General features: G+C 39.8%; 1 protein-coding gene across 3 annotated transcripts in view; it reads right to left on the bottom strand.

Annotated features, from left to right (window-relative positions):
* LOC143022595 (cGMP-specific 3',5'-cyclic phosphodiesterase-like) overlaps positions 1 to 15,000 on the bottom strand; it is a 347,172-nt gene that overhangs the window by 250,764 nt on the left and 81,408 nt on the right. The gene's annotated exons all lie outside the window — the stretch shown is intronic.

Below are 15,000 nucleotides of genomic sequence, written 5' to 3'. Positions count from 1 at the left end.
CCAGAACGTTTGCCATATTGGACCCTTGAACGAAAATCACATTTGACCTCATCGTGACCTTGATTTTTGACCTAGACCTAAGATAATAACCTGGGGTCATCCTTTAAATCGGTTGTTCTTAGCCTGGGGTACGTGTATGGTGTACCCCAAAGGGTTACGAAACCTTAAACCTGGGGGTACGAGACATGAAAGCCAGTGCAATGGTACTCTATATTTACAACGAGAAAGCAAAGCAAGGTTTGCATCACTAATCCTTTTGATACGTTTGCATTGTATTTGTATTGGATCGGGGGTACGAGAACATTTGTCCGAGGTATCAAGTGGTACGGACACTGAAAAAAGTTAGGAATCACTTATTTAAATCCTCTTTATAAAGTGCCGTAGTATGGTTATGATCAAAGCATGTTATGAGGCCAAAACGTGTATGACAACGCTACAGATAAACGGAACAAAGTAACGTAGTTGGCTAAAATACTTTCGTCAGCTAACAACTGCAGGAACATCACCAGCACAAACGACAACGAAAGCAAGGGCAGATACGATGCCACCACTACCAACAACAACGAAAAATATGCAACACCGTCACCAACAATAGCAGCAGCAACAAGGACAACAACAACAACAACAACAACTGTAGTAACAGCAACAATAGCAACAACACAACGGGAGCAAAACCAGCCTCTGGACACCCCCCCCTCCTCCCCTCAGCTGCACAACCACACTCGGCAGCTGGCGCCGTGCCTCTGGTGCACTTCTACTAGCTACTACTACCACGGCGGCAGCGGTGGATCAGCTGGCCCTGACGCACCGCCGCCGCCGCCCTCGCTTCCGTCCCTCGACAGCTGGTTTTGACGCTGGGCGGAAGTGGTGTCACCTTCCAGCTGTGCTCAGCGTTCGCCCGGATCCAGTCATTTCATGATTTGACCCCCGAGGGGGAGGGGGAGGGGGAGGGGGAGGTGGAGGGGGAGAGAGGAGAAGGAGGAGGAGAAGGAGGGAGATGTGAAGAGCGGAGTGAGAGAAGGGCAGTGGAGAACTGAGGGGACGGGGGGAGAGGGGCAGGGGGGGAAGTGAGGGGATGGGGGAAGAGAATGGGAGGGTGGGAGAGGTGGGAGATTGGGACGGGAGATAGAGAGAGAAAGATTGAGGTGGGAGGGAGAGAGGAGTGTGGGGACGAGGGTGAGAGAGGTGGGAGGGGAGGGGGAAAGGGGGGACGGGGGGGAGAGGTGGGAAAAGGGGAGGTAAGTAAAATGGTACCCTTATGCTCTCTCTCTCTCTCTCTCTCTCTCTCTCTCTCTCTCTCTCTCTCTCTCTCTCTCTCTCTCTCTCTCTCTCTCTCTCTCTCTCTTCCCTATCTCTCTCTAATTTCTATTGCATGAATATATTCATTTGTCATTTCATCCATTGTTCTCTATCTATTAATTCGTTCATATACATCGGTTTTATTAATCATTGTTTTTAATCATTATGAATATAAACTGTTTTATTTATTTCATATGTATATATATATATATATATATATATATATATATATATATATATATATATATATATATATATATATATATATATACATATATATATATAGTTTCATACACATGTATATACATGCATACTCATTACTTATTTCTCAATTGCTTATTCATTTATTCGTGGATGTCGAAGTTGGATGGACACCATTAGAGAGGAAGTGCGGAACGTAAGAACATAATAATAATAAAGGAGACTACAAGAGACCATAGTACCTACACTGAAGAGACACGAAGAGAAGGTTGACTGGAGATCCACACGCGACCCCACCGGAGTTCCATGTCAGATGGTGGAAGAGTAAAGTGGACGTCCCCTCCGGAATTCCAAACCGGAGCTTAAAACAAGACCCGGAATTTGAGCAGGAATGCAAGAATGTACGCACACAGGACCTTGTGTATGTATGTGTGTGTGTGCGTATAGGGTCAGGCGCACAAGCGTGTGTGTACGCAGGTTGTATGTGTGTATATGAATATACACACACGCTCACACGCACATACACACACACACACGCGTGCACACACACACACACACACGGCAGTGGAAGCACAGACACGGGATATCACGAGACTAGCTCTTTTCCTTTACATTTCTATATGGTAAATACAATTTGGTAAAAATGCTCATGCATACATATGGCCACCTACCCACAGATTAAATATATATATATATATATATATATATATATATATATATATATATATATATATATATATATATATATATGTATATATATATATATATATATATATATATATATATATATATATATATATATATATATGTCATGTATGTGTGTATGTGACGGGTCATCCCTACACCCGCGAACTACCCTGGGTCAAACGCAGTACTGTGTCTTGCTGCATTGCTTCTGACCCAGGGCAGTTGGCGGATGCAGGGATGACCCGTCATCCATGAGGAGCTGAGATGGGGAGGGGGCGGTGGGGTGGAAAGGGTGGAGGAGGGGAGTGAAATGGACGGGAATAGGCACGTGCCTATGACCTGGCTACCCCCCTTATAGGGGGGGGAAAATCTCTTGAAATATTTTGTGTGTTTGTGTGTACACATGTATTAGAAGACAAAGGCGTGGACGTATAGAACGTAGTTGGAAACTGATCTCCTCTCCACAGCTCGTGTTGGGATCCTCCAGGGAGTCATCAGGGTCTCGAAGAAAGTCATTTATTTCTCGCAATGGCGAGGGCCGAGTACGAGTTCCCTTCGTAATCAGCCATTACAGTCCATTTGCCCCAAACTTGAGTATTGGCTCTGTTTCCCTGATACCCAATGTGCTTAGGGGAGACGGTGGGGGGTGGGGCTTAGGGGGGGATAGGGACACAGGGGGATTAGGGGATTTACTGTCTCATTATGCTAAAGGTCATTGTGAATGGTTTGGTGGAAGTAACCACATCTCTGATGTTGGCAGAAAATTTTAGTCAGCATATGAACGTACATATACATCCATGAAAATTATTTATGTTCATATATCTACACACACCCGCACACACACACACCCGCACACACACACACACACACACACACACACACACACACACACACACACACACACACACACACACACACACACACACACACAAACACACGCACACATACACGCACACACACACACGCACATACATACATACATACATACATACATACACACACAAAAGTGTGTGTATATGTAAATATATATATGTATATATACATATATATATATACATATATACATATATTGCTGATAACTACAAAGAAAACCGGCAAAGAAACTAGAATTCCCAAGCGCTTTCGTGACATTTCACATCTTTAGGGGAAATATCACGAAAGCGCTTGGGAATTCTAGTTTCTTTTCCGGTTTCCTTTGTGGTTATTCAGCAATTTATTGGATCACATGGTTTTGTGATCTTTTTGCAGGCATATATGTATATATTATATATACAGGTATGTATATATGTATATGTATATATATATGTATATATATATATATATATACATATATATATATTAGGAAAGACAGGAAACGGAAACGCAAGAAGAGCTCGTGTTTCCGTTTCCTCTCTGTCCTCAAATTTTTTCACAATAAATAATCATTATATATATATATATATATATATATATATATATATATATATGTGTGTGTGTGTGTGTGTGTGTGTGTGTGTGTGTGTGTGTGTGTGTGAATATTGCACATTTTTGGCCCTTCTCGTAGTCAGATATACGAGTATTTAATGGCTTATGCATTTATGCATTTACTTGTTCATTTATTAATGTATTTTCATTGAGCCGGAGACTTTAAGACCTTTCTGTATCGCGTGAGATTTTCCTTCCACATTGAAGCTGCCGCCAGGCGATTCTATTCACGTGCGCATGACCTCGATTAATAGTGATGTGACCATCTGACGTCACGCCTTCCATATCACTGACGATTTAAGGTGGCAGCACACTCAGCATTTCTCGCTAGCATGTTACTTGCTTTTGCTATTTCGGTCGAATCGAAACGACTTTGGTTAGGATTTTTTTTTTTCAATTTTAATTTCTTTTTTTTTCATTTTCATTTTTTTTTTCAAAATTCCAAAATTCAAATTACTCTTGCGTCATACAGTGAGAATCTGAATGACGAACTAAAAGAAGTTAAATCTAGAATACGAATCTTAGACACATTGTTGAGATGTTCTTACGCAAGCCTTGAATATTGTCACTGAAATCATTTTTACTTAAGGCAATAATTTCCCAATATTTTTCCAGGCGACCCCCAATATGATCCTCATGATATCACCACTACCCATCTAATCTATTCGTATATGTGTTAATATATATGACTAGTTGTTGATTTTAAAAAGTAGGGGACAAATATAATAAATATATGTGTAAGAAAGGTGAAGTAATGTTATAAAAGACAAAGTTAAAATCATCATGGTTATTGTATTGAATTCATATAATTTTGAAAAAAAAAATAGCATACAAGATGTCTTGGCGACCCCACTTGGGGTCGCCTCCCCAGGGTTGGGAAACAGTGGCTTAAACCAAGTGGCGAAAGCAAGTAGCATGCGAGCCTTTATGTTTTATGTTGACCCCGTTTGTCGTCAAATTATTTGACTCATTTCCGTGGTCCCCTGGGGGTGGAGGTGGGAGGGAGGGAGGGAGAGTGTCAGGTTCATGGAGTCTATAACCTCCTCTGGGATAAGGGCGAAAAATTATCTATTAACTTTCTCGTTGAGAGGGCCAGAAGGGGCACCCCCAACAGATGAGCCCCCCCCCCCTTCCCCACGGGGCCCCAAACTACCCAAAACCCAGCAGGGGCCCCCCCTAGTAGAGTGGGCCCCTAAGGCCCCTTCCTCACGGGAGCCCAGACTGCCCAAAAACCTTTCACAGTTCTTATCATCCTCTGCACCCTTTCCCCCCCACACTCCCCTCTCTAGCAAGGCCCTCAACATATATATATATGCTAATAAGAAGAAGGGTACGTGCGTTCACTTACGCAAAGGGGACCACTAGGAAAAAGAAACTAACGAAGCAGAGCGCTTTCGTATATTACATCTTCAGATGGTTTGCACTGAATGTGCAGGGAGGGAAGTATTTTCCGCAGCGAAGAGGGAGGGAAGGTAGCCTTTCAGCCATGAGGCGTGTTATTGGGGACATCCAGATCAGGTCCATTTTATATGTTCTTCTGTAAACAGTTTAGTTTTCTTAAAGTGATTTTATTGTAAAGGAAATTCCATTTATGGGTCAATTTAAATTGTTCGCTGAAGTTCGCTTTACACTTTTTTCATAATTTTGTTCAAAGTTTATTATCTAATTATTTTATTTATTTACTTTATATGTCTATTCATTGTATTTATTTATATGTTTTATTCATTCATTTATTTTCAGGCTTCTATTTCATTTAATATTGTACTTGTTGATCTATTTCTCTATTTTCTTTATAATTTCATTCTATTTTTATCTATCTGTTTATTGTATTCTATTTATTCAATTTATCTATTTTGTTTTATTTACTTATATCCTTTATTTATTCATTTTTACTTTGTTTTATATCATATTTATTTATGTATTTATATTTTAAAATTTACTTATACATATACTTTTATTATTTCTTTTATATATATATATATATATATATATATATATATATATATATATATATATATATATACATATATGTATATATATCTTTAATATGTATCATATTTCATATATTATAGTATATTTTAGTCACATTATGGAAAGCCCACCCACTTCCCATGTAATGAAGAAGCTGATGACTTTAAGAGAATATAAACTCACCACCCAATGACGTCACAGGGAGGCACTTTATGACGTAATACAAAGTTTCCTTATGACGCAATACGGGGCTCCTTGTGACGCAAGAAAAAGGCTCTTTATGATGGATGAAGAGAACGCCTTATGACGTGATAGAGGGTTTCTATGACGTCATAAGAAAGACTTCTGATGACGTTATAAGAAAGACTCCTGATGACGTCAAAAGGGGTCTCCTCTGATCCTGGTCTGCCTAGGAAGAATCCAGTTAGGTTCTGCATGGAGCCTGAGCTTGTAAAATGTATTGGTATGCTCCGTGTGTGTGTGTGCGTGTGTGTGTGTGTGTGTGTCTGTGTGTGTATGTATGATTGTGTGTGTGTGTGTGTGTGTGTGTGTGTGTGTGTGTGTGTGTGTGTGTGTGTGTGTGCGTGCGCGGGCGTTATATGTACCCTCCTATGTGTGTCTATATGTGTGTTTATGTGTGTGTGATTCACCATGCTCCTGGATCACGTGTTGGACTCATGATCGACAGCTATATCCCTCCCAAAAGAGAGCTCAGAGCTCATATATGACCGATCTATGGGTTATGCTGTGATCTTACACGCACACACACACCCAACTCCCCGCCCATGAGAGTTGGAGTAACGACTCGCTGCGCAATGATACTGAAATTATTTCAGCCTACTCATCATTTGCGTCGTTAGGATTTTCGTGTGTGTGTGTGTGTGTGTGTGTGTGTGTGTGTGTGTGTGTGTGTATGTATGTATGTTATACGTACCCTCCTATGTATGTATATATGTACGGATGCATGTATGTATGCATGTTTGTATGTATGGAAAAATGCATCTGTATATTCTGTATGTGTACGCATGTATGTATGAAAATGTTTATGCATAAGTATACTGTATATATGTGCTTGTGTGTGTGTGTGTGTGTGTGTGTGTATGTGTGTGTGTGTGTGTGTTTGTTCGCGTGCGCGTTATACGTACCCTCTTGTGTGTGTATGTATGTACGAGTATGTATGCATGTATATTTGTGCATGTATATTCTTTATGTGTATGTATGTATAAAAATGTTCATGCAAGAGTATACTGAGTATACTGTATGTATGTATAAAAATGTTCATGCAAGAGTTATACTGATTACTTAAACAAGAACTACAGATGGAATGACAATGACGTGGAAAAAAGGTTTCAAACAAGGTCTAGTCACGTGGCCTCATGCTCTAGCCACGATCAACCAATGTTCCATACCCAGACGCTTCAGATTAGCCTAAAGCGGGCTCTACACGATCAATATTATTGCGCAATATTCCGTATTGTACAATATTATTGACGGTGTAGGGATAGTATTGGAGAATGACACAATATATTGAAGGCATCAAATGACCATGCCAAACTCACGTGCCTTTTCAATACCATCTCTACACCATATTGTACAATACGGAATATTGCGCAATGATACTGATCGTGTAGGGCCTGCTTTAGAGAAACTAGGAAGGGACGATGATATAGTAATCACTAGTGCGGATAAAGGTGGGGGAGTTGTCGTCATGAACAGGGTAGATTATGGCACAAAAATGTTAGATTTGCTCAGCGACACCAATACATATGAAGAGAAACGTATTGGGCACGCAGCTTTAGAAGGGGAGAAATTTAAGAAAGAATCAAGGAAGATACTCACAAGAACCAACCGGGGGCGGGGGGGGGAGGAAGCTACTGGGTCTGTTAGAGGAAGCCCCTAAACCACCCAGAATGCGGGGTCTTCCGAAAACCCATAAACCAAACGTCCCGACGAGACCCATCAGCTCTGGTATCGGGAGCGCCCCGCACAGACTGGCCAAATGCCTAACCAAGCCACTATCACAGAGGCTCGGCTCGATAAGTAACGCCCATTTAAAAAACTCTGGGGATCTGATCACGAGGTTAAAGAATGTGGATCTTTCAGAAAAAGTGATGGCTAGTTATGATGTAACTGCGCTCTTTACGAATGTCGAGGTAGAAGGGGCGTTGGCAGCGGCAAAGAAGGTGGTAGACAGTTTGGATGAGGATGATTTACCAGTGGGGAAAAGTGATTACTTAAAATTAGTGTCTCTATGTGTGAAGTTTGGTCCTTTCATGTTCAACGGGAAAGAATACAGACAACACCGAGGACTTGCAATGGGTAGTCCTCTCAGTGCGGTTCTGGCCTCATTGTATATGGAAGTTTTAGAGACAGATTATTTCATAAGGATAATGGGTAAAGACACGCTTTGGCTGAGGTATGTGGACGACGTCCTCGTCATCGCTCCGAAAGAGGTACATTTAGATGACAAGTTGAGTAGATTGAATCATGTCGAACCAAACATCCAGTTTACTATCGAACACGAGATGGATAACAGACTAGCTTTCTTGGATACGGTGATTTGGAGGAGAGGTAGTAAGGTATCATTCTCGGTCTACAGAAAAAGCACCAATAAAGACGATGTGATTCATTTCTACTCAGCGCATAGTAACAAAATTAAAAACGGAGTGGTTATAGGATTTTTCTTAAAGGCATAGCGTATTTGCAGCGAAGAGTTTTTAGAGGATAAAATTAAATATATATTCAAAGTGTTCACTAAACTCAGATACCCGGAAGGACTACTGCACAGATTGAGAAAGAAAGCAACGGTAATAATGAGAAGGAAGAAGGACAACCGGTCCGGAGAAGGCAGGGCTGGGTTTTTGTCCGTCCCCAACTCGAAGTACGCGGAGGAGTTGGGACATATTCTCACAAAAGCGGGTGTGAGCGTTGCTTTTTCCACGGGTACGAAATTAGGAGAGGTTGTCAAAAATAAGAATAGAAATAAATCAGAAAAAAGTATGGAGAAAGGCGCGATCTACAATATACCATGTGGTGGTTGTCCGTTAGGATATTATGGAGAGACGGGAAGATCAGTGGAGCTGCGGACATATGAACACAAAAATGACGTCAGAGCTCACAGAACCTCCAACTCGCTAGTGGTTCATTTAGACCAATGTGGTCATCTTCCAGATTGGAACAAGATAGAGGTGCTCCACAAAGGTCTAGAAAAAAAAAATAGTGGAGGCAGCCTACATTACTTCCCACCCCTGCATCAACCATAGGGAAGGGTTTATAAAATTAGCAGGAGCAGCAGGCACTTTAATTATCAAGGAGGTCAAAAGGACGATTGAGAACGGAGGGAGAAGCGGCATGGTCGGAGTCACATGAGAAGTGCTGAGAACGGATGAGAGTATGGACGGAGAGGAACACGGCAAGGATGAATTATATAAACTGTTCATTTTCTGAGATTGTATGTACTTTGAGAATGTCCTGCTAAGGACAAAACGTCAGTGAATAAAACTTTAACTGTTCTCTGTGTTTAGCTCACCGCCCTTCCACTCATATATATATATATATATATATATATATATATATATATATATATATATATATATATATATATATATTACTCCCAAGGATAGAAACGCTCATTTTCACTGACGGAATACTGAAAATAATACGTATTTTGTGAACGGGGGATGAGCATCTCTGAAAAATTAAAGTTTTATAATTACAGCCTCTGTGTATAAAATGTTGACATTTGTAAAACTGAACAATTCTGGTTTTGTCATCTCTCTCTTCTCTCTCTCCCCCTCCCTCTCTCTCTCTCTCTCTCTCTCTCTCTCTCTCTCTCTCTCTCTCTCTCTCTGTGGGGATTTGTTAGAAATACGTGTGATGTGCTGCATAACACGTATCAGTCCTTCGTTAGCTGTTAATTCCCCGTTCGAGAATAGTTTCAGTGTATGAATATATGTGCATGTGTTTAAGGAGGTATGTGTGCATGTGCACATCCATGTCTGAACGTGTGGTAGAAGCGTGTACGGAGGTATGTATGCATGTATGTTTGTATTACATACGTATGAATATACGTGTATATATATATAAATATATATATGTATATATATACATATATATATATATAAATATATATATGTATATATATACATATATATGTGTGTATATACGCCTGTGTATTTATGTATGTATATAGGTGCGAATGAATCTATGTACACAGGCACGTATTCATGTATACATATATATGAGTATGAATGTATGTACAAATGTGCATACAGTATTCATGTACGTATATATGTGACTATGAATGTATGTAGATATATACGTATTCATGTATATATATATATATATGTATGTGTGTGTGTGTGTGTGTGTGTATGAACGTATACACATGTGTACTGTGTATACGCATGTAGATACGAGGTATTTTCAATAAGTAATGAGAAAATGTCAGGCGAGACATTAAATATGATTTGATCAAAATACTACTTCATGGTGAAGTACACATACATATATTCTATAAAATGATTAACTGGCAACTTTCTAAACGTGATGGAACCAGTCTGATTCGGTTTGCCGATCTGTGAACACTTGTCAAGATACAGGGAAACATGGAACAACGTTACGCCATCAAATTTTTGTGTTAAACTTAAGAAAATCAAACAATAAGCTTATGGAATGTTAAAGGAGGCCTATGGGGATGAACAGATAAGCCAAGCAAGTTTCTATCGGTGGTTTAACAGATTTTCTGAAGGAAATGAGCAGGTTGAGGATGAACCCAGATCTGGAGCAACGAAAAGTGCACGCAAGGAGGAAAACATTGAGGAAGTGCAAAGGTTAGTGATGCAAGACCGTCGAATATCTGTGAGGATGATATCTGAAGCTGTTGGTATTAGTATTGACACAGTAGAGACAGTTCTGACCGAAGATCTGAAGCTCCACAAAGTTTGTGCCAAGTTCGTGCCAAAGATCCTCTCCGACGACCAGAGGCAGTTTCGTGTGGAATGTTGCACTGACATTCTCGAAATGATAGAAGCTGATTCAAGTTTCCTGAATAAGGTAGTGACTTGCGACGAGAGTTGGGTGTTCACCTATGACCCTGAAAGCAAACGTCAGAGTGCTCAGTGGAAGCACACGCCCTCCCCCAGACCTAAAAAGGCAAAGATGAGCAGGTTGCAAGAGAAGGCCATGGTCATTCCTTTCTTTGACTCCCAGGGGCTCATTCACGTTGATTGGGTTCCTCAGGGTCAAACCGCCAATAAGGAATATTACCTTACTGTTCTGAAAAAGTTCAGGGAGAAGATGAGGAAGAAGAGGCCTCAGCAGTGGAGGAGTGGCCATTGGTGATTCCACCAGGACAATGCCCCATGCCACAAGTCAACGCTGGTGACCACCTGGACGGCCGACAGGGGAGTGAAAGTGGTACAACACCCACCCTACAGCCCTGACCTAGCCCCTTGCGACTTTTTCCTGTTCCCACACACGAAAGACAGCTTCAGGGGAACCAGATTCCAGTCAACAGAGGACCTGAAAGAGGAATCGGAAAGATACCTGAAGGGACTACTGAAAAAGGACTTTGTGTAGATGCGAGAGGCAATTATTTTGAAGGAGACAAAGTTTTGTAAGCTTATGAAACTAATAGTGTCTCTCCGGACATTTTCTCATTACTTATTTATCGTAGTGGTATGTATATATTTGTACAAACATGGAAGGCTTTTGTGTAAATAAAAATCAAGTTTTCTATCATATGCTTAGAGACAATAGATGTATATATATATATATATATATATGTGTGTGTGTGTATATATATATATATACTTTCAATAATACGAGTCTAATACTGCGTTTACCTGGACCAAATGGTTGTTGTGTGAATACCCCGATTTGTGGTATCTTGAAGTGAATTAATTCCACAGCCTTGTTTAAGTCAGACTGAATCCTCCGTAGTATGTAAAAGAGAAGTAAATGAAAAAGAGAAAAAGTAACAAAAAAAAGAAAGAAAAAGAAAAGTGAAAAAATGAAGAAGAAAAATAAATAAATGAATAAATAAAGAAGATGACAAAGATTGAAAAAGTGGAAAAAATCAAAAGATTCATAAAAGATTAAAGGGGATAGAAAAAATATTTCGCCCATGAAAAGGGAATTGGAAAACTGAAAATTTATGAAAAGGAGAAAGAATGAAAACAAAACAAGAAGTTCAACAAGAAATATTCGCCTAATATTTAAAAAAAAAACTCAAAATCCAAAGACCACATGCGTGCAGCTGAGCAAACAAGGCGAAGAGGGCCATTTGTAAACAAACTTTAACATTTTTTTCCCGAAATAATCGGAGGTATTTCTTGTGCTACACTTTTGGAGGAGGGGAAGGGTTCTTCAGTGATACAAAATGCGCTCCTTTTTGTTATATATATTTTTTCAGATCTCGTAAATTTTCTTCAAGACTTTTTCATTTTTGCTTCTTGTTTGTTGTTTATTTACTCGAGGCCTTTGACATGATCCTTACTTTATATCTTCATCTTCGTCCTCTTCGTCTTCGTCCTCTTCGTCCAATTCTTTGTCCAATTCTTTGTTATCTTGTCCTTTCTCCATATTTTCCTTTCTTATCTTTCCTCTTTGTCATCTCCGTCTTTTTCATTGCTCTGTATTCTTCTTCCAACCACTCTCTTTATTGTCCATGTTTCTACATCTTTCTTTTTCCTCTTCTTCCTCATCTTCTCAGCCTTCTTCTTCTTCTGTTTCCTCACTACCCTCTCCTCTACATCTTTGTCATCTCTGTCTTCTTGTTCTATATCTTCTTCTCCCTCTTCCACTTCCTCCTCTCCATTTTCTTGTTACTCCTAATCTTTACTATCTTCTTTCCCGTCTTCCTCATCCTCTTCTTCCTCTTCTCATTCTCCCTCTTCTTCCTCATCTTCTTCCTCTTCCTGTTCCTCTTATCCATTTTCTTCTTCCTAATTTTTTTATCTTCTTTCCCGTCTTCCTCATCCTCTTCTTCCTCTTCTCCCTCTTCTTCTTTATCTTCTTCCTCTTTCTGTTCCTCCTATTCATTTTCTTCTTCCTAATTTTTTTTATCTTCTTCACCTTTTTCCTTATCTTCTTCTCCATCATCTCCCTCTCTCTCTTCTTCTTCATCTTCTTCCTCTTCCTGTTCCTCCTATCCATTTTCTTCTTCCTTTTTTTTTGTCTTCTTCACATTTTCCTTATCCTCTTCTTCATCTTCTCCTTTTTTTTTCTATTCTTTCATCTTCTTCTTGATCTCTGCATTATATGAAGGACATTTTGGGGTTAGTTCACATTTCTTTCCCTTCCTTGTTCTCATTCACTAAAAGCTCCTGAAGTGTTTGATACATCGGAGATTTCAATTGAGGACATTTTTTATTATTAATTATTTCGTTTTCGTTTTCTTTATCTTTTCCATATGAAATATCCAAAAGCTTACTTTTTATGTATTGTTGAAATCATTCTCATAAATTCATTTTACAGTATATATTTATCTTTTAAGATTTATTTTTATATCAACTTACTTTCAGTGATTAATCAAATAATTACTTGATTTGTTTTTATGATATTGTTTCTACTCGATGGTTACTAGGTCTTTCGGTAATATACCAAAGATAACTGAGATTATATTTATTCATTTAATTATTTATTCATTTATTTATTTATGACACCCAAGACTTATGAAGATTGACTTTTACATTAAAGATATCTACTGCATTAGTGATCATGTTCCCTCCCGTGTACACACACACACACACACACACACACACACACACACACACACACACACACACACACACACACACACAAAACACGCGCACACACAAAACACACGCACGCACACACACACACACACACACACACACACACACACACACACACACACACACACACACACACACACACATATATACTGTATATATATATATATATATATATATATATATATATATATATATATATATATATATATATTAAAGTATATATAAGCCGTTGCTGGTGTCCTTTGTTGATTGAGGCTTGCCATTCGTCTTTCTCGAGTTCCACCAAGACCCTCCCGGTTCCCTTCAGGTCATTACATCATCGAGTTGTGTCATTCGGTGACTGGAGAGACATCTCCACGGGTGGGAACAGAATCGCCTGGCGGCAGCCGGAGGGAAAGGTAAAGGGCCACTCACATACACACACACACACACACACACACACACACACACACACACACACACACACACACACACACACACACACACATATGTATATATATATTCATTTATTTATATGTTCGGTGCTTATATATATGTCGTGTGTGTGCGTACATGCGTAAACGTAAAGAGAATATATTATTTTTCTTTAAACTTGAACTATGGTATACCTTCAACTGGCACGGTCCACAATGAAGCAACACCTCATCCGATTCTTTAGGTTTAATGCGAAATATATTTCTTAATCCTAACCCGAAGTCGGAACAAACGTTTCGAACGCGTTGAGATGGCAGGCCTCAGTTGCCAGTTTGTCATTTTTCTCGTTTTATTCTCGTCTTATTTTATCGCCACCATGTTTGATTTTGTCTCTTTTATTGCCTTTCCCTTTGAACGTGGAAGCAAATATTGGCTCGGGGTAAAATCGTATACGGAAAGATGCAGTTTAAAGAAATACATATACATGTATATATGTACGTATGTAATAGAAATATTGCAACGAACTAGGCTGGAAATGATCTCCGCCAATCAGGAAAGAGAGATGACCGAAGCCCCGCCTCAAATGGGAGGGGCTTCCGTGCCTCAAGCCCCCGAATGGTAACTCGTGTGTGTGTGTGTGTGTGTGTGTGTGTGTTTGTGTGTGTTTCACAAAGGTTTTAGATCACGAGTTTTCCAATCCCGAGTGGAGACTCGAACTCAGGTCGCTGAATTAGCGGTCGAATGCGTTACCACTAAACCATCAAGAGGTTTGCATGTATGTGTTCATATCTGGGTTTCTGTAAACTTGTATACACACACGCGCGCGCGCACACACACGCACACACGCACGGACGCACGCACACACATACTATGTGTTTATGTGTGGTTTTGTATTCAAGTGAATGAATAGTTCTTTTGACATTGTATGGGTTTGGCAACATATTTTCTTTGTTTCACTGTTGTGTCGCGTTTTTATCGATCTCGCTTCATGCATTGGAGAAAAAGAGAGAGGGGGAGAAAGAGATAAACAGAAGAGAGAAAAAGAGAGGGATGAAAAGAGTGTGTGTGTGTGTATGTTTGTGTGTTTGTGTAAGACAGAGACAGAGGGAGAGGAAGAGAAAATAAACGGAGAGAGAGAGAGGGGTGGGGAGAAGCAGAGAGAGAGAGGGGTGAGAGAGAGGGAGAGAGAGAGAGAGAGAGGTGG

The sequence above is a fragment of the Oratosquilla oratoria genome, chromosome 3 (genome assembly GCF_046742065.1).
Source record: "Oratosquilla oratoria isolate Oo_2021 chromosome 3, ASM4674206v1, whole genome shotgun sequence".
Lineage (NCBI taxonomy): Eukaryota > Metazoa > Arthropoda > Malacostraca > Stomatopoda > Squillidae > Oratosquilla > Oratosquilla oratoria.
The sequence above is the reverse complement of the archived record's forward strand: the minus strand, read 5'-3'. Positions and strand labels throughout refer to the sequence as shown.